We start from the raw sequence: 22,119 nt of genomic DNA on the forward strand, positions 1-22,119 counted from the left end.
AGGCAGGTATCTGAAACATCCCCTAGATACGCACAGTGAAACTGGTATTTTGAAATTGATACTGCAGTTCTTAAGTCTTCAGATACTTTAGAAGTGCTCTGGAATAATATACTTCTGCGGCCAAAAACTGAGACCACTTTTAACTATGCAGCTTCTTCTACCCTGTAAACAGGTTAGAATTCTTATGTTACAAAGACACAAAAATTAAATCATGCAGATGAAGCACAAAGATATACAAGAACTATAACAAATATTTTGCCCTGGAGATTTGCCAGTGGAAAATGTTGCTAACTTGTCCGTTTCTCAAGAAGAGCATGTCCAGCAAATCCCATCTACTGTAGAATGATACATTTTCACAGACAGAAAAGGAGACCGCTTCAAAGCTATCAGTCAGAGCTAACTACAGAGAAGGATCCTCCTACTCAGCTGTTCTCCAGAATTAGATCTTTCCAAGATGTAAATATGAACAAAACCTTAACTACAGAATTAATGAAAATAATTCTGATTTATAGCCCATATCTGATTTACACACTTATCTTCTATTGTAAGAAAAGAAGCATTGAGAATTATTACCCTTTTCCTTTTTTCCTACCTCAGTAATTGCACAGAAGCATTGCTAAAGGTTGTACCAAAGAACATCCTGGCTTCCTGGCTTTTGTGTGTCCCATACTGCTTCACAGAAGAAATCAAAGACGTAAAACAGTTTGAAATGAATTGCCTCAAAAGAAGACACCTTCACACTGTAATATAGAACAAACGAAGAAACCTTAGCTGGAAGGAATTAAGGAGTGGCCTTGTAAGTCATCATCGTACTAACGTATGAAACAGATATAAAATTCTCCTGCTGGTAGAGCTGGCTTGCATTCAGGATTGATGGAAGGAATGTTAACACAGGAATAAGCTCAATACGTACCACTAAAAAATGGACAGAAATATGTACATGTGCCAGTAGCACGTGGAGACAGATAGCCCAAAGAATGCTCAGATGATATTTGACATCACCAGCACATGACAACAGACTGCATTATATTTAAAGATAAAAACCAGGATGACATGTCTAAGCTTCCAGAGCTCTTCACACTCCTTTCTCGCTTAGCTTCTAATATCCATCTTGAATTAACCTTAAGCATCTCCCTGTGCAAGTGTAGAAACAGAGGAAAAATAAGGAGCATCTGCATATTCTATCCCATGACACTGCTGACATTTTATCAATTTTGTGAGATGAATTAATGCAAAGGGTGACTTCACAGAAGTCACTGATATAGTTTAGAGGTAGTAAAGCTAAATTTAGATTAGCTGAATTAAACTAATTCTAATGAACTTGTACCGGTAACACTGAACACCCCCCCACAGCAGTGGCTCATTTACCCTGTTTGTCGAATACAGATGTATCCTGTGAAAAAAAAAAATCAAGCAACTAACTCACAATTTCTGTATCCGTGACACGTGCCAAAATAAGACTCAAGAAAGGATTCCCAAAACCCTATATATGAGGTTTCATTCCTGACTGAGAACTGTGAGTAAAGCTATCTTTTCCCTCCTTCTTTTAAAGGATCTAGAAGTTAGTATTATTCCAAAATACTAAAAAAAAAATATTGTAAGGTACTCGGATATCATGGTGATGATGGCAACAGTAGGTACCCAAAGATAGTTAACAAGAAAGTTCAATAGCCTTATGGACTGTACATTAGTGTTTTTCAGAGTCTGTCATCTCGGACAGATGAGATTACAGGGGGGAGGGGAAAAACCACAACAAAGATTCCAAGGGGAAAAGAGAATTCACTGTTTCATTATCCTCCCAAATCAACATTTTGAAATAACACTCAGGTATAGATCTCCCTTTTTTGTCTTGGAAACTGATGATTATTCATATTTATCTGAAATCTAGCAGGTAAATGATAGATATAGTCAACAGAGAACAACAGAGGAAGATGTTCTGGAGGGGCAACCCTTGTTGCACGTTACTCGATTTTAGCTTAAGCCAGCTGATCTTCATTCTGCTCTGTACTGGGTATTCAGAGAGCCAGAATTGGGTTTCATCATTCCAGAAAGCCACACATCTCCTATATATGGCAGAAATTTAATCTCAATGGCTCCCACAGCAATTCCATCAAGACACTAAATAGGAGCAAGAAAAAGCATAGGGTTGTCAAGCACTACAGATGAGCATGCTGGGAGCAAAGAACTAGTCATCCACCATATGTCACAGGCTTTTCAACATATTTCCATTTTTCCCTGGGATTAGTTGAAGAATGGAAAGGAGAGTTTGGCAACCAAATATATGTCTCTGCTTAGAAAGAACTAAACAGAATGAGGACGGATTACTTCCCTACTTCCCTTATTTTATGGGCAGGAAAAGTCATCCATCAGAATGAAAAATGCTGTACCTTTATAGGCTCAAGGCCCATCTGTGAAGGTCTCAGGATTTAAGAAATTCAGTGGTACTATTGTGAACTCATTGCTACTTTTCTGTTAATTTGCTTTAAAAAAAACAGTTTAACAGTAGAAAATAACTGCTGAGGACACCGAGTGACAGTGCTTTTAATAATAACCAAACATTTGAATACCTTAGAGTATAAGTAGGTTGCCTCAAACTCTAAAAGACAAAGACACAGATGTTTTTTACTGTCTTTTTTTTTTTTTTTTTTTTTTTACAGGAATGGCAAGGAAGGCCATGAATGCCAGTTTGTGTTTGTAGGACTATCTATGTGAATGGATCAGACGTTTAGAAAGAGTGGATTGTGTCGTGGGGCTCATGAACCATAGTAATGAATGATCAGAACTAAAGAGTAAGCAGGAGTAAAAAGGAATTCTTATGTTCACATCAAGAGCTATGAAACATTCGAGGGTACTGCCAGGTCCAAAAGATGGTAAAAAACCTAATGTGAAATATCAGGAAAGAATTTCAATGCTGTTGAATCAGGGATTTTTTCCAGTTGGGGTGGAAGGTCGGGGGGAGCGTGAGTATTTCAATTTATAAAGACAATGAATCTTATCAACTTTATTGCCACATTAAACAGCAATTTTAGGAACTTCTCTGAGAAATCTTTTGTGTTTGGAGCTCTGTAGATTAACAGGATGCCCAAACTAATCTGGGAGTCTAGAAACAGGACTAAATGGATATTCTCAAAAGACTGTATTTCAATAGACCTCTCATGCATTGAAGCTTGGATAGGAATATAATGACTACTCCACTTCATCATCTAATATCTGTTAAAGACATTTAAATACTTCCTTAGTAATATTACTTCCTCTGGTTACAACAACTGCAGACTGAGACGTCCTGGGAAAATATTCTCTTATCTATAGAGCCTCTGTTTTTCTGGTACTATGAAACTTCTATCCTTCATTAACATTCAAATCACCTTTTTTCTCTGCAGCTGGTGGAGAGGCACTTCACTTTTTTGTCCTAGCAGTGATATAGCAGAACCTTTAACCAAGAACAGGATGTGTCTGGGATCACCTTTAGTCTTTAAAGTTTGTAAACTCTTTGGTTTTTTAGAAACTTGACAGCAAAACAGAGAAACCATCCAGTAAATAGCTGCAATTAGGAATCACCCTTTTCTGTAATTTTTTCCCCTGTTTTTAGAACCGTTATTTTAAAGGTACTGGCCTTAAACACTGCGTAAGAGGCTATTCCACAAGATTGTTCTGGTGGGAGAAGTATTTTCTTTCTTAAAAAAAGCACAATCTCAAAAAAATGTTGCTTTCCCTAATACCAGGTAACTTCTCTCTTTCACTCACAGAAATACTGAAAATTGTAATCCTACATCTTTGAAGAAAGAAAGAACATTTTAGGACAGCAGAATTCAAGACTTCTTTCGGCATTGTCTATTAGGCTTAGAAAGTGGTTTTGCAAACAGACTTTTGCAACACTATCAAAGAGATCTTTAAGCTGGTCAAATTTGGCAGAGAAATTAGAAGGTAAGTCTGCACTGAAAACTAGATTACTTAGCTGAGTCAAAGAGCTAAAGACTACAGCTGTTCCTTTTAGTAATATCACTTAAACATCAGCTTAAGGTTTAACCTCAAAGTCAATCACTTTTTACATCCCTGATGTTTTTCAGTTTGTAGAATTTGTGCAACTAATTAACAATAGAAGGATCTTCTTTTGGTGTTCACTTAATTTTATAGTTCCTACTTTGGAATAAAACAAAAATTTTAATAGAATCAGAGACTACCATTTTAAAAAGACAGCTTAATCTCCTTTTTAATATTTTTCTGTTTGATGTTGGTATTTATTGGTCATATTCTCAAATTCTATTAAGGCTATAGTGTAATTAACTTACTAAATTTGACCTGGAAAAAAAAAAACTTAAAAAGCTATCACATTTTAAGAGAAATAACATTAAGCTGCTGCATTCGAAGTACTGACAGCATTTCTTTCATGAACACTAAATGCTCTGTTGTGCTACATGGGAAACGTATGACCATATCTTACACAAAAATAACTTAGCAAATTTTTTTTTCATAGCTATCTAGATGCAAAATTCTCTAAAATTATGATTGGCCACGGGGTTATTTCTACAACCAAAGCTTAATCTGAAAATAAGCTTGTGGTGCAAAGTTATTGAAAAATGGTACCAAGGTAAGAAACATGCACAACTTCTGCATAAAGTAGAACATGCAGAACCCTGTACCCTTTTAAAGCAGTAAGACATTTTCTAGTGGTTGTGGGTAGCTTAGTTGTTAGTATCTCAGTAGATTAAAATTGCACTTACTGAACTGTACTACAGGTAGTAGCAGTTGCTGCTGCTGCTACTACTATTACTGTATTTATAATTGTAATAATTGTAATCAGTATTACAGCCATTTCTGGAGGCCTCCACTAATCCCTCTTTTGGGTGCCAGACTTTGCTATCCATAAGATTATAGTTTAAAAATGAAAAATAGTTAGTCAAAGATTAAGAAAGGAAACCAAGATGCAGTGAGCCGCTCAGAACCATAAAGCCAGTAACCACTGGACTTATTGCAGGTCAACCTGACTGGACACAAACACTGAATGACCTTGAAGGGTATGCATTTTCCTAACTCATGAACACTTATGAAAACAAATATCCTCTCTATACACCCAAACTGGAAAGAATCTGAATGGCCACCAAGAAGAATGGTTAGGAAAAATGTATCAGAGCGTGGTACTTACCTAAGAGGCTGGAGATTTGCACTAACTCTCAAGGAGAAACAAGTGCATGGAAGTTGATTCCTCCCATCTTTACCAATTCAAACCATAAAATTAGTCTCTAGGACATAGCCTCCCTTCCATTTGCAGGTGCAGCTCCCCTGAATGCTAATGTCGATCACATGTGCTTACAAAGCAAAGCAAATTCCCCTAAATTTCATTGGGCTGGACAGAACAATATTTCAAAAAGCAGCTGTTGTTGGTAGTGTTCAAGTTTATCGGCAACCTTATAAAACTGCCCCCAAAACACATACTGTATCTGATCTCAAGTTAAGAAGGCTTTTCTCTAAAGAGTATTGAATCACTTTAATGTAGATTCTAATTCTGTCTTACTCCGCTTTCAAGGTAGCTAGTAAATTCAACTTTACTACAGTACTATAAAGATGTGAAAGAACTGTAATGGCATCTAAAAATGAGCTGTTACCACTATACTGTTCAGTTTAGAAAACTCTAAACAGAATACTGATGGAAAAATGTTAATGATAGTTTGCTGAGTTGCCAAGAGGAATGAGGTAAGACAATTCGCTATATTTTGTTATAAAATCTAAATTATAATGTCCTAAAGGATCTGCCACAACTCCAAGAAGGACTAAAAGGAAGATCTAAACCACACTGTATTTCACTAATTTAATTTTAAAAAAGAGCTATCCGGCAGCCATACGTACATAATCAGTATCGTCCCAGCAAAGATCTCAGTATTCACAGAATTTTGCAATGAAGTACCTCAAAGTACTTAAAGCACCTTCCTGAATTAAGGCCTTAATCACATATGTATATACCTGTGAGCAGTTTGTATTAGATCACCAATACAGTCTCAACAGACTGGATAAGTAGGGAAATTCAAAATGTTCTAATAATGTAAAATGTTAGAAATGGATCTTGAATCTGTGATCCTTTAGCTTTGAGGAGGTGGACTGTCTCCTTTACCGTACCCACACTTCTGACCCTGAATTTCAAGGCTGAGAATGAATAATTTCTTTCTTGGGCAATGATAATGAAATTAATTTACAGCCCCAGCCCATCCACAAACCCTGTAGACTAAGTCCATGGCATCACCTCAGTCCTACAACTCATAAATGGCACAGAAGGTACTGAGAAAAGGCAAAAAGGGTAGGCAGTGTATCCCCTGGCATCTCTGCATGGCAGCTGGTGAGACAAAACAAAAAATCAGATCACTGCCTAGAGAGTCTATTGGCAACTCTCAGTTGCATCTGAGAACAATGGCCCATCAAAGCTAACTACGCATTGTTAATATCCCTACCTAATCCAGACAACGGGAAAGAAAAGTACAAAGTCCTCTAGCAAATCCTACAACCTTCTAGTCACTGGCATCTCTGTTTTCCTGAGTCTTGCAAGCATATACACAACCGTTATTACAGCAGCTTCCCCAGTGCTGCCATAAACATCATCTGGGGCCAGGTTCGGGGTGAGGGTGCATTCACTGCTGCCAGAAGGTATTTATTCTTCATTTCCACAAAATACAGAGAAGCCGAGGAGGTCCGATTCACACTCCCACCTCACCAGTCTAAGGAGATATTAGGGTAGTGCAGAACTTCCCTATATGGAAATACTGGGGGCTGGGACGTTTCTGAGGGCTGGATTATGATTTTTGCGATACAGAATTTTTGAGCTATTGGGTTCTAAGCCTGCACAGTCTTAAGCTTGCAGCTATTGGCATGTTTGACATTTTAAACTATGAAATACCAACCTATTTTGAAATTGTCCAAATCATTAGTTGTGGAATTTTCCTAGCACTTCATGAATACCACTGTTAATTGGGCAATTAACTCGAAACTACAGAATATGCTGTGATGGCATGATATGATATAAGCCATGTAAAAGAAGGAACAGCCAAGCAACTCCGTATGTTGAAAGATATTAATGAAGTGGCAAAATCTGCCAGAAAAATAATAATGGGTGATTTTAACTACCCCAATATTAACTGGTTGAATAACACATCTGTACATGGTTTGGAGAAGCAGCTTATTGATACTATAAATGGCTTCTTTTTGGAGCAGCTCCTTCTGGAGCACAGAGGAGGAGGAGTTCCACTCAGTTATTAATTTGTGTGTGCGTGTGTTTGTGTAGGAAGCAAGCATGGGTGTTCTGCTAAGCAACAATGGCCACAGGACAATGAGTTTGAATCTCAGTGATGAAGTATTTCAAGTGGTAACCAAATAGTTAATGGCAGGTGGGTGGGTGAGGAAAAATCCCATAAAAAACAGCCATCTCAAACGGAAGGCTGTTTTGGAGGAATGAAGGAGTTTATTCACACACAGAAACAAACCACCAGAGTTAAAAAGAAAGATGGGGAGGGGGGAAGAAAGGCTGGCATGTTTCTGGGCTAAAGTACAAGAATCTATGTGGCCTTTAAAAAAAAAAACTCTTTGAATGCATGAACTCCACCTAAATGCTTTTAACAGGACAGAACATTGATTATTGTTATAGCTTGCTGCTGAATATTGCACAATCTGAAACAAATCTATAACACACACTGTGGCAATCGGAATGTATAAATTCAGTTTTTAAAAAAAAATTACAGGGAGAGAAAAATTATTATTATATTTTGTTTCAATAATTATATAATTATTCAAGTAAATTGGCCTGTGAAGAGGGTGCATATATGTTATCTAATGTACAAATCTAGCAATTTGGAGTAAGATTATACAGGTCTTGCAGCTGTTTTGAGGAATACAGCAAAAAGATAATAGAATGTGCATGGTTATGTTCCCCTCGTCATTGTCTAAAATTTACAGTTATGTCCATAAAAAACATCTTTAAGAACAAGAGATTAAAAAACAAGTAACTAACTTACAGAAAAGTTATACACCGACATGGTAGTAATAGTCACTTCCTAGCTGCGATTGTCTAGGAATGGGACTGTGAAGGATCAGAAATGCAGCTTGTTTGTTCCTTGATCATATTTCAAGACCTGAAGATTTAAGAACATACTAGGTTTCCATACTGGATCAGAAGAATCTTGGAGTGGGCAGCAACCAATACCTGGTATTTCAGAGGCAAGTGAATATACCTCAATTCGTACCAAACAAATTTTGGGGCAAAAGATTCCTTTCAAACCCATGCACACTTCCTACAAACATAGATACACTGTTAAGGCTTTAATGAACACAGTAAGGAACTGTAAGGACTATTTGCTAGGGTGGGATGCTACCTTAATATATCATCAATTAAAAAGGGCCAATAACCTAGCAATGATAAAAACTTGCCCAAGCAAGATAGGATAAGAGAGTTCTAATAAATAACTGTTCTTTAGTGGATACAGGGCAGGGGGAGATCCAATATGGTTGTAGGGGAAATGGGTTTTCAAAAATTTGTATTAAAATCTGCATCATGATTTGGAGGAGGAAATGTTCCATAAAATTAAGACTTTCTAACCATACTTCAAAAATACTGGGTTAATAAGCAGCAAAGTGACATAAAGCCTAGTGTTGACAAATACAGAACATTGCATCTTAGAAAGAATAATTTCAGCTATTTAATTTCACTGCTGGATTTTATACAAACTATAATCACTTGGTAAAAATGGAACAATGAAATAAAATGACAATAGTACAAACAAATCCTACAGACATAAAAAGAAAAGAGAAAATATCGTATCTTTAAATAAATCGATACTGCATGTTCTATTAAGGTAGGGTGCTCAAGTCTAAAAAACATCTCAGAAATACAAGAGAAATAAAAGCAAGTTCAATGAACTTCACAGAATTGTTTAATAAACCAGGTACATTCTGGAACATTTTTACTTGTCTCTGAAATGCAGAGGGCTGCCTACTTTCCACTGATGGATTGGCTAATCATGAGCCTGATTTGATGTTTATAAAACTTCTTTTGCTGAAATAGAATCAAGGAGCGTTATCACACACTCCAAAGTTAACCACATCTCTGATCCCTTGTGCCTGCTGTAGGAGCACCTCTCAAGTTTTAGATAGTTAGTTATGAGGTTTTGGGGAGTGAAATTTTTACTTCACTTTCATCATGCTAAGCTTGGCTTCAGATTCCTGCGCTTTACTCTGATCACTTCAGCAGATCTAACTGTAGTTCAGTGTTATATCAGTGACCAGGCAATTCTTTAAAAGAAAAGTATTATATATCGAATACTAAAGCATTCGAGTGGAAAACAGATACTAAACCAGTAGGAATTCCATATACACAGACAGTTTGCTAGCTAGTCATCCATCTTCACTCTGGTGCCCTACAGTACTTGAGCTCTTCTGCAGGACCATGTGTCTCAGTCTGACCCTCATTCCTGCCAATTTCCAGATGAAGATCATCTCTCTTTCTAAATCAAACTTTTCTTTTTATACTGAAAATAAGAACTTTGAATGAAGTCTTACATTTTGTGAACTGCTTCATTGGGGAAGGCAGAAGTGAGAGGTGAAACTTCAAAAACTCATGTAATCTGCTTTGTTTTAGCATCGGAGAATTGGATTAATTACTCCCTGGGGCTTTTTGGCTCCTGCAGGGAGCATCTTTCAGACTAACTTTCAGAGCCAGGATTATACAGTAATCTCTAATAAACCCATAAAGATAATATGGTATTTACACAATTAAGTGTAGTCTTTGAATATTTTATGATGCACAGTACTGAATACATCACACATGTATTAAGAACAGAAGCTGCTCCCAGTTAATTCAAATTGATTTTGTTCAACATCTTGTTAATGTAGATACCCCAAAATACCAATTCATCATCATGGTGCATGAACTTAAACTACTAAAAGTCAAAATGAATCTTTTCACATTGTTTATACTTAATATAAAAATATTAACATATATATAATAAAAGCGCTGCCAAGAAGAAAAAAAAAAAGGAAAAAATTTTTAAAAAATACGCACTGATTTTTAAAATTTACCTTTGTGCTCTATCTTATCTTTAATACCTTAAAGTAACATTTTTAATGGAGGCTTCACTTTGATCCGCTCTTTTTAATTAACTTTAGAAATGTGAGTGTTTTACAGTACAGCCTTTACCAATTTTTTTATTTAGCTATTAACACTTATGTTTTACCTTCAACAGACCATTATCAGATTTCTATCGAGTCAGGCTTTGGTATATACCAAAGATCTTGATACATCTAGCAAGCAGTTAACCTCTTACCCCACACTCTCTCGTAACTGTGATTATGATGAATGAGTGGTTAGTTCTAAGCAATTCTGTTTTATGTCAATAAATGAATCAAACAGCCATTGGTATAAGTGCATTAGGCAGACAGAGAGAAAATGAAGCTGTCTGTGGACACTTTATAACCCTCACCCTTTTAAGTAATATGATTTGAAAAGTTAATACTGACATCAACTGTTGGTATTGTTCATCCATGCTATAGAATAAGAAATCCTTTCTGTAATTTACGTAGAATGAGAAATACTGTATATAATTTACTACTCGCAGCGTGGCTTAAAGAAAATTCTCTTTACAGCTTTTCTGAGATCCTGCATTGTAGTTATTAAGTGACCTGAGGCTTTGGTTTTGTGATGAACAACCGTTTCTTCTAAAAATATTTTGGCTCTGCAAATGCCAATCACTTGCAGAAAACCTATAGGACTCTGTCCAGGTATGGACTTGTAGGAATACTTTGCTTCCACATTCTTAATTCAGCTTCTTAGCACAAATATTTCCTAACAGATCGCTCTCTCCCAAGCATTGCATGCAACTTCAACAGCATATAGAATTGTTGGGATGAGGATTTCCATTTTATTGCTTAGTACTTTTGCAAAGAATTTTTTAGACAGCAGATGGATCTAGTGCATTACACGGATCTCATCCAGCACACATATGGAGCAGCAGCAGAGCAAGGAGGTCCTCGTTTACACACAGAGCCTGACAATCCTTTGAAAAAGCATTTCTAGCAGCAGCTTCACTAAATGGTTCAACTTCATCAAAAAGTAAGCAAAGACCACATACGTGACCTCTGTCTTTGTGCAGTGTGTCAGAAGCTGGTTGGATAGCACTCTCACCCTCAGTGGTGTCCTCATTTTAGTAAGTGCTAAAGAGTCTAATAGCATGAAACCCTTTGGGTTTGTATGAATGAAAACTGTTATTTTGTATATTCTCTCTTGTGGTATATGTTTCATTCTTCATAAAGAACTGAAGAAGATTTCTGTGCTACATTAAATATCAAAATCCTAGAAGTAGTTTAAGTGCACTATTTGCTTATTATAAGAAAAACTGACTAAAATGAATACAATGCATATTGCTTCCACAATATGAGCATTCTATATATCTATTAATTTATTTACTTACTACCAAGAAACAGTCTGTACGGTCACTAGAGAAGCAGCCAAAATAATGTCTGCTGCACTCAGAAGGTAAACGGGAACTCAGATAGGAACATGTTTCTGTGCCAGCATCATGCAACAGACGCTCCTTCTATTAGAACTAGAAGTCCCTAGGTGACCTCCCACAACTACACAGCTTTAGGAAAATTCACACACGAGAGTCCATCAGACATCCCAGCTAGAAGCATGGGGTGGGGAAAGAGAACCTCAGTTCAGATACTAAAAAACAAACAGAACTTTTTGTAGTTTTGACTGGACGTCTGTCCTGTTCTCAGCAGATTAATGTCCCAGCCACCTTTCTCTCTCCTTCAGTCTTTTTTCCACACCTTCCTCTCTTCAGGTACAACTACAAAGCTCTGGATGGATGCAACTATGCTTCTATTAGACCCACACTGACAAATACGTTTGGGCATCTACGCACCAGGTATTACTCGAGTGTAAAGAAATGCCCTTTCGCCCTTCCATTTTCTTTCTACTCAACTGACTCTCTCTTAAGTACATCTAAAGTATGTGTATTTTCAGAAGCTTTCTCAGACAAGAAAACTCTTCAAGGCAGGTGCCTTGCTTTTGTATTTATTTATACCTCACATTATACACTGGAACTTTGTTTCCTATTGGAAAATTTGTGTGCTACTGTAGTGCAAGTGTTGCATAAAAACAGTAAGATAGTGTTCCACTAGACGCAGATTTTACATTCACCATTTATAAAATAATCCCAGGAAAATAGAGCTTCGAATTGCTGAGGGGCTACTTCATGGTTGTCGTGGTTTAACCTCAGTCAGCAACTGAGCACCACGCAGCCGCTCGCTCACTCCCCCCCCCGCAATGGGATGGGGGAGAGAACTGGAAGAGCACAAGTGAGAAAAACTTGTGGGTTGAGATAAAAACAGTTTAATAATTTAAATAAAATTATAATAATAATAATAATAATATTATAATAATACACAAAGCAAGTGATGCACAGTACAATTGCTCACCACCTGCCGACCGATGCCCAGCCAGCCCCCAAGCAGCAGCCCCCCCCCGGCCAGCTTTCCCCAGTTTATGTACTGAGCATGATGTCACATGGTATGGAATGTCCCTTTGGCCAGTTTGGCTGTGCCCCCTCCCAGCTTCTTGTGCACCTCCAGCCTTCTCAGTCGGTAGAGCTTGGGAAACTAAAAAGTCCTTGACTAGTGTAAGCACTACCTAGCAACAACTAAAACATCGGTGCATTATCAACTTTGTTCTCATCCTAAATCCAAAACACAGCACTGTACCAGCTACTAGGAAGGAAATTAACTCTATCCCTGCCAAAACCAGGATAATGGTGCAACCACATCATTTTACATTGGTAGGTCAAAATGTTAGCATGAAAGTAGGCAGAAGAAGATAAAGACCTCTGATACCTCCAGCACACACATGCCAAAAAAAAAAAAGTATGGATGTTGTAGCAAACAGCGCTTCTAGCAAGGCATCACTTTGCTTTCTTAATAGGAATTTTGAAAGAATCAGCTCTTTATAGAAAGAGGCAAGTGACAAGCTGATAAGCACCTCCTTGACCAAAATACTGATGTACAATTACATCTTACAAAGCGAAAAATGGAGATCAACTTTTTAATAATTGAGTTCAGTATACTGCTTTTCTAGAAAGCATAGACACTATATTTTCCCAAATAAACTAACTGTAATTTAGTAGAACATCAGATTGTTAACAATTAAACCCATAAAAGTAAATAGTGCCAAAGCCACATATGTCTTTGCTTGCTCCAAATAAGCTGTGCCTTCTTTGACTTTATCATGTAAATATTCACAATTTAATAGTTTTCTCCTTTTAAATAAGCTGGTATAAATACAAAGCACAAATCTATTTGGTCAGATGCTCCATGGTGTAAATAAACACACTCTCTAAGTTTTAAATAGAACCATTCCAAATTAAACCAAAAAAAAGTATAAAAATTGCCTTAAAAATAAGATTGAGGAAAAAATATTAAATATTGAGTTTGAAGCAAAGCATACTCCCTGATGATGTGCTGACTGGAATAAGTGTTTGAAAAGATAAAGTTTACCTACTCACAATCTCAGTTTTGTTGTGTTATAACGTGTGTGCATGTGTGTGTCCCCTAAGTGTTTCTATTTTTGTTTTTAAACCTTCTTTGAAAAAAATTGCTGCTGTTTGTTTTTAAAGCAATTTGATTTTAGTCTCAAATCCAATTATATTATTTTCACCATATTTTCAATACAGGCTTTTCACTGAAGAGCTGCTCTTGCAGGACACTGAAGCTTCATGGGCTTTAACACCATTCATTTCAGGGTTCTCCCCCCCCCCCCCCCCGTCAGTGTTTTCACTTTGTAGTCAAGTCACAATAAAATGTTTACACAGAAACTGAACTGCTAGTAAAAAGGCATTTCTAATTGCTGACATACAAGCAAAATTTGGTTTAAATGCTGTGTTAGTAGACGACATTTCTTTTCCATCTGTAACTTTAAATAACTATTGCAGTTTACTACTGGACAAACCTACTTGAGAAGAACAATTAAATAAATTAAACCATGTTAAGACCACATTCTTGAAAAAAAAGTAACCTTTAGTTAGGACAATTACTCTGTGGGCATAACACAAAAGCACAAATGTCACATTTTCCATGAAATTTACTTTTGTATGAATCATCAATCCTGTTTTCTCCTGAACAAAACTAGCCAAATACGACAAAAAAAACCCCAAAGTTGTCTGAACTGGATGAGCCAAGTAATTACATGTTACAGCAGAATGCATCTATGACAAAACTTTCAAAAATTTGAGGAAAAAGTTATTATAGCCCCTGGTTGAAATAGCTTTGGTATAGACCTACAGCAGCATTTAGCTGATCTTGCTGTATTCCCATATAAAAAATATGCACAGTTTCAAAGATCAATCTTCCTAGCACTGATCTACACTCCTTCCCTTTGGAGTATAGATCAAACAAACACACTATAAAAACATGCCTAAATATTATAGCATAACATGAAAAAGGTATACACTTCTCATTAGCATTTTTTAAATGCTGCTTAGAATTGAATCATCTCAAAACTCCTTATATATGCAAACTTTGTGTGTTCCACAGCAATCCCCCAAAGCTCCCGTCTTATATGGTATCATTTGCTTAGGGCCTATTTGTTCAGCCTCAGGTCCTGATCCTGATTTCATCAGCTTCCGCGGTCACCTCACATCAATAAGTATTTGCAGAAATCAAGCCTTTAAATTGAAAGATACTTGAGGTAACAACTTGTCCTATTAGTCTATAGAGCACAGTGAAAATTTATGGTACTGTACATATTACTGTAACTGAATAGGAAGAGTCTATATCTGCTGAACTAATGTATACTACTACAGAATACTTGCAAGTTCGGAGAGGTACAATAGAGATGATTTAAGAAGATCTAAACCTGTATTACTATAGAATGTATATTTCAATCCTGTTTTCAGTATGTGAGGAAACACCGGGCTGAATCAATCAGTTGTACATCCTACATTTTCTTTTCAGTTTATGTAAACTTAAGGTTTGCATATGTTCCTAGATATTCCTAGTGCTAAATACTAAAATAAGTCCTTTAATCAGAGAACAAGAACAGTCAGCCATAGTGTTCACTTTTCCAGATATTCAGGTCAATGTGATTGAACTCTGAGTTGCAGAGAATACCTATAAAAGACTAGACTGTGGTTCATTTTGTACAGTCATTTTGTAGAGTCATTTACTTGGCTTCATTGGTAAGGCTGCTGAACCACGTTTCAGCTCTCATGGTCACAATGCTGTCCTCACGTGTCTCACGTGTCCCAACTGTACTAACAACTTTTTCTGCAAAAGTTAGTGTACAGTTGTTTGATAACAAGTGTCCATACTTCTCATTAAAGTTTAAGTACTTACTTGATTGACCTAAACACAAACATTGTTTTCAAAGTACTTTTAACGTCAATTTTGTCTACCACAGCTTTTTGTCATTGTCATCCAAGAAAAGCAGGACTCAGATCAGGAGTCCACAATATAATTACTAAAGCCCTTCATATGTTCATAATCCTACATGAACATGAATTAAGCAGTACTTACAGATTCTCATCCAATTAGCCTGGTATGCGCAAAGAAGTTCACCATGAATCTACCATTGTATTTATTCCATTGCTTTGATGGAAAGTATACTCCATATTGAGGTATAAAGAGGTACTGTTTGTATTGACTGATATATTACTATTTCCATTTATAGATGAGAAAAATGAGGCAAAGAAAGCCTGATTACTTGAAAAAAACATGCAGTGGCAAAGCCAGGAAGAGTTACAACAAATTCCTCGCTCTCAATTCAGTAACCATTTTACATTGCCTCTTGGAACTATTTTTCAATGGTAATACTTTTTAAAAATTGTTTATTTTATTTGATAACAATATTTTCTTTAAATATGACTGACAATGCTTATTAAAAAGATGCTGACCTGTAAATGAAGGAACCTGCAAATATAATAGCAAAACCATATATGAAAATAAACATTTGTAAAGAGGAAGGGTTAGTACAAATTGAACACATTTCCATACTGAGAGGAGAACCAGCCATATTTTTCCCTGATGAATGCAGTTTTGTGAACATCTTTTTCCACAAATGATTGAATAAATATTTATTCATAAACTATATTTGTGACTTAAGAGAACAAGCTGCATAGATAGGTTTCATTTATACTACCTCATGCAAGAGGTACTGCAATAATTTATATCATGCCAAGTCTAAGTACCATTAGATTTTCCTTATTATACTTGACTAAAGCTGAAGACTATCCAAAACAGCAATTCTGAAAGCTCTCTATTCGTTGCATAACTATCTGCCCCCCAGATCCTCTCCTCTAACTTTCCCTTTCTCAAAGCATTTATGCATAGGCCTATTCCTGTTTGCTCTATTTGAACTTGGGCATACGTTAAAACATATTCTTGGGCCAGGGCCTAAATGACTACAGTCTCAGTCATCTTCCTGCAACCATAAAGGTCAGCTTTCTCCAGGGTATATAAAAGTACATTCCCAGTTCAGCAGATACTGGTCATCCTAGTGTTTCCTCAATAAACCCATGTAGCATTTCCTCTAAAAGTCCTGTCAGTCTTGAATCACAGCCCCAATTCATTTCTAGAAATAATTTTCATCACAACAGCAAGATGCACTATCATTAGCAAGTGTCACAACTGATGTGTTACTGTAAGCAACACTGTTCTCTCATTATTATTATTATGATGAAAACCAAAAGACAGCTTGAAATAACAGGAATATTCACTGTTAATTCAAGCATCTGTAGCCCCTCTGAATAACGGAAGCTTAAGTTGGTGGCAAAAAAACTACAAGAAGTTCATAAGTAGTTAGGTACATTTCGTAATAAAAGAACATTCTAAAACTGTGATATGACAGCGACATTTTAAAACAACTTCCATTCTCCATGTTAAAAGAGTATTAGAAAGATGCACATAACAGGAAAATTAATCAATAAATACTTACAAATACACAAGAAAATCAGCCCCAGCTCCCAGAAATCACTGGAAAGTTGCTTTTGAATTCATGAAACTGACCTGAAAACGTAAAAGGAAAAAGAGTTGAAACAAAAGAAAGCCCAGAACTGATAAATGTTACTTTTTTATTATTATAGTTATGATTTTTAACTATGAACTAAATAAAACAGCACACAAGACTGTTGTCACTATTTCAGCCAAGTAATTTACACAGAATTTGTTTCCAGGAAGCCAATACCAAGAGAAACAATTATTTCATTGTTCTGCATCTCACACCATAGCAACCCAGTCCATTACGGCTTCTAAGAACTATCATAAATGCAAGCATGGTTATCTTTTAATAAGGGAAATAGCTGTGAGGGGTTTTTTGGCTAGTTGGGGGGTTTTGTTGGGGTTTTTTGCTTGTTTTTTTGTTTTCAAGTGTTACAGAACATTCATTACTTTTTTAAAGTATTTTGTTAACAGCATTTTGCAGCTTAACTGGTGTAAAATAATATTGTTGAGGTGCATTTAACTGGAACCCATCTAAGGCAAAATTCATACAGAAAGACAGACTAACAATTTTGTTCTCCTACAGTCTAGATCCCGGTTAGAAGCTTAGCCTAAGTACAATGCGTTCACTATAAGGCATGATTAAATCCAACATTCTTTTTCCTGCATACCCCTCAGTTCTAGTTGGAAAGGTAACAGATGCAACTCAAACCCACAGAGCTCGCCTTATAAAATTCTTTAACTAGCACAATGACTCACTTTATGCCTCTAAATATCCACGGTTTCCTCTCTCCAGAACCCCCATGCATTAGAAGGTAGTTCAGTAGTTTATTTTTATTGTTTGGTCTACTTACAGCACATTTTTAGTTCTTATGAAAACAAAGAAACTTTGTTGCACAGCCCTTGTTTTCTTTCCAAAATGTAAGGATGGATATGGGTAACATTAAACTGAAAATAGTAATGGAGCCTGGGCAACTAGTTTAGGTCAAAACCTTTTTGTTCTCTGGGAGCTATCTGATTAATTTGCAGTTCATAAAACAGTGGGTGTAAGCTCAGTTTAAAAACATGTAACTATATTTAAGATTAAATCATCATTTTTGTTAGCCTCCAGTAATCTTTAAGAAACACCTTCCCACAACATTTCGGTATCCTAAGTGCACCAGCCAGTACTGCACAGTGCCTAGAGACAAGGAGAGAATACCAAACTTATCTTGATGTAGAATATCCTCCTTATTTCATACACCCACCCTGAAGTGCGTATTATTCATTCCAACCAAGCCCTCCCCCATCCTGAAAGTACACATTTAATTGTGTCTTCTCTCCTGTAATACCAACAGAGTCAACAAATCTCATTTGCTATATCAATGCAGTGTTGTTATATATTTTAAAAGCAAGTCTGAATCTCATTATCAGCTGCTTTATGCCATTAGTGTGCTTTGGAGCCACCAATTAAACAAGGACAGTGGTTCATAAGGTCACAGTTAATTAATCCGAAAGAGTATAAATACACTTTAATGCGCACCACCTCATGTAGAGAATTTAGGAACAAAGCACCAAACCTTTATTCTGGGCAAGCAATTAGGGGGAAGGGTTAAATATACAAAATTTTAAATTTAGCTTTAGCAGTCTGTTAATCTACCAGGAAAAAAGTTCAGTTTGGTAAAAAATCCTGCAGAACAATATGTACGTGAAGCCTTGATTCTTATGGCAACAGTGCAAGCGAGGGAGAAGGCAGAACAGGGCTAACCATACCCAGTGATCCTGAGCAAATGAAGGCTTGTTGCTCAGATAACTCCTCAGAACTGGGAGTCAGCTGCAGACTTATCCATTACGTAGCTGGTCAAGGTGGAAAAAACAAAAACAAAAACCCCAACCCCAAACAGCCCAGTCTATTCAAAATGGACTCATCTGAGCTAGACTGTTGTATTTAGTACATCATACAAAACTGACTTTTCCTTCAATCATATTCCCTTAGAAAATTTAATAAAACTGCAATCAAGTAAGTGTTCAGCAATAGCAGTAGTCTAACAACACAAGCAGAGTATAAGTAAAATGCTGAAAACAGTTAATCAACCAGAAACAGTTATTCACAGTGAAAATTTAAGTATGAGGTACCTGGGGTTTATATGGAAGAAAATACCTGTTTCTTACTGCCTTGACTCATTTTACCTTGCACAGTTCCTTGCACAAAAGACAGACGATATAGCTAACACACACACACAAAAACCAAAAGTAAACCTCGTGACCTAATTAGATGAAGTAGTTGCTAACTATTTTTTTCTCTCTTTTACACCTGTAGTCCTATATTCTATAGCCTCGCACTACGTTTTCTCTTTTTAGCTTTCCAGGTAATTTTTCTTAAACCTTAAAAAAAATAACTATTTTCTTATCCATGTAGAAAACCCTCTGTCCATCAAACACTAACATCATAAAGTTTAATACAAAATTTCTATCAGGTGTATCCTATACAAATCATATAATTAAATATAAATTTATTACATAAATATAATAGACCAAGGACTAATACTATACAGGTCAGTAGTTGGTCCATGTAGATTTTTATACCTGTCTCTTTTATCAATAGAAGTCTTGCATCGTGTTTTTAAAGGTGTTTGGGAGGCCAGCTCCCACTGATGTTGAGAAGACAGACCCTAACCCTTTCAGAAGTCTGGCCCTTATTCTATTAGCTTAAACCATTTACGCTTTCACTTTAGATGTCTCGAGTTGAACTCCAGGTGACTACACAGGTGAATAGTTGTTGCAAAAACATATACAAGAACAAAGTTTTCTTTAAAGTAGTCCGTTGATTTAATTGGTACAAGTCCCACTAGAAACTTCACTCAGACATTTTGCAGTCAAAATGCTCTCAAAACATTCTCAATAGCTCCAATTTCTGCAGGTATTTCAGATGCTTGTTTGGAAAGCTGCTAGCATCCTTATCAAAGTCTGGCTCTCCCAGTCCCACTATGAAAGGGGAAAAATAAAGCTGTAAGAGCAACTTATGGTCTGATTTCAGGTACCTTCACCAAAAGATGTTTCATACTTAAATCGGCGCATAGCATGAACTAAACAAAAAAGGTTGGTTTCTTTTTCCTGTACTATAGCTGACCTTCTGTTCTACCACTCTGTTAAAATGCCAAAACTTTTGTCAGCAGAGAAAAAATGCAGTGTAAAGACCTAAATCTGTGTACCAGTGAATCCAGTGCTCTGGTACTACTCAGCATTTCAACCTACAAGCTGAAGCACGGCTGCAAGGCAGGGGAACTGAAGCAAAAGCAGATACAATATAGCAGATCTATATGAACTTACTGGCTATCCTTCTGTGACACTTGCCATTGAAAACACCCAGAGGTAAAACGCCATGGACTCACAAGTCTTGGAAAGTAGAATAAAAAACCCAAACACCACAAACTGCCAACACCATGAAAACAAGAAACCACAAAGACAAGGATTTACAAAAGGACCTAAGGGTTCAGGCAATGAGCTTTCAATGAAAATAGCAAAGGTTGATTATCTCATTTGCCTCAAAATTTCCATTTTAGAAAGCCATAAAATGGTTACATTTTAAATGAAAAGGTTTGCTCAAAAGCAAACATCACAGCAGTTTTCATGGTTTTGATTGTTTGTTTGTTTGGGGTTGTTTTTTTCGAAAAGGAAAAGGCGTCCTAGTCAGGTAACATGAAATAAGACCAAGATCATTTCCGTAAACACCAAAAAGTCACAGACCTGGCTTAAAAGAAGTGTTAATAAAGTTAACCATCTCTCATTGACTTGACTAAGAATAATGTGCAGTCATCCAACAATTTCATAGAATCTTTCAAAATAACTCACTTTTTAAAAAGCTAAGCTTTTGCTTGTCTTGCAAATGCATATTGACACCAAGAGAACGCTGGACATAAAGCAGTCTATGTACATCACTAAATGACTGCAGGATCTTGTATGCCTTAAGTGTTACGAACCAAAGAAAATTCCATAAATAGCCAAATGTCACTTATAAATCAGACCTCTTTTCGCCCAAACACCGTCAGCTCTAATAATTCCAAGAGATTTTAGTTTTCAGAACATAAGATTTCACCACTTTCGGAAAGCAGAAAAAAAATTGCTCATTTTATAAAATCATTAATTAAAATATTCTGATTCTTCTAAGATAGAGCCTCTACAGGTAGTCTGTATTTTCTATGCACAGTCATCAGTGAGCACGAAGGAAGCCTGCAAGTAAAAAATGGAAGCAGTTATTTAGTAAAAAGCATGGCATCATGTTATATCATTTGAGAATGTGGCCTATCATTGTGGGCTGCTGGGACTAAAATATGTACCATTCAACAACTGTTAAAAAACTATTTTCAGAATTACAGCATGATGTGAAATGAGAAAAAGAAATAATACAGAAATGAAGCTATGCATTTGGGCCTGAATCACATAGCATTTTCACACCCTGAAATGTGCAAAATTTCACAACTAAAACATTAATGACCTGTAAGCCCCTAGCCACAATCTCAAAAATTAAGAGGGCAGTAGGCTGATTATGATGAGATCCTTTGAGTTGGATTTCTAAAAACCTGACTTAATTGAGGTAAAGGGCACAGTTTCAAGATGATTCAATGAAGAATGGTTTACTTACACACAGAAAACTTTTCATACACGATCATTTTGAAACAGGAAAGTAAACACAGTAATTAACCACTATAGATGAGACTTTCTACAAAAGACACAGGGAAATTCCTGTTATCTTCCCTTTGTGTCACTTCTCTTCAGTGGCCCAGGATTGTATTTTACTGCCTTTGCTGGCTTGTTTCTTAAACTGTTCACCCTCCTTGGTTCCATGCATTAGCAAAAACCAAAAAACAAACAAACAAACAAAAAACCCAACCAAACCAAAACAACCACAATGTTGTTTACCTAATGCTTTTCATTTTAGAATAGTCCCTCTGCAATGATCCTCATTTGGATTTTTGTACTCTGTAAGAGAGATTGCAGCCAGATGATCTATCAAAGGAGGAATCAGAGTGTACCACCTGTTACAGCACTGGTCATTTTAAAACACGTTGCATCACAGTGAGGTAAGAACAACACCACAGTGCATGCGATGTAAACATTGGTCTCCAAAGCTCTGGACTCAGTCATTGCTATAGATTTTCTGCTCAACCTTCAGCAAAAGAG

At 36.5% G+C, this 22,119-nt stretch overlaps 1 protein-coding gene across 6 annotated transcripts in view; it reads right to left on the bottom strand.

The window, feature by feature from the left end:
* The window catches only part of SOX6 (SRY-box transcription factor 6), a 380,373-nt gene that overhangs the window by 309,049 nt on the left and 49,205 nt on the right, over nt 1–22,119 (bottom strand). For all 6 annotated transcript variants that reach the window (XM_076344067.1, XM_076344066.1, XM_076344063.1 and 3 more), the window contains exon 2: nt 16,958–17,028. The gene's annotated coding sequence lies outside the window, so the exon portion shown is untranslated. The remainder of the gene's footprint in view (nt 1–16,957; nt 17,029–22,119) is intronic.

This window comes from Aptenodytes patagonicus, chromosome 7 (assembly GCF_965638725.1).
Source record: "Aptenodytes patagonicus chromosome 7, bAptPat1.pri.cur, whole genome shotgun sequence".
Taxonomy (NCBI): Eukaryota; Metazoa; Chordata; class Aves; order Sphenisciformes; family Spheniscidae; genus Aptenodytes; species Aptenodytes patagonicus.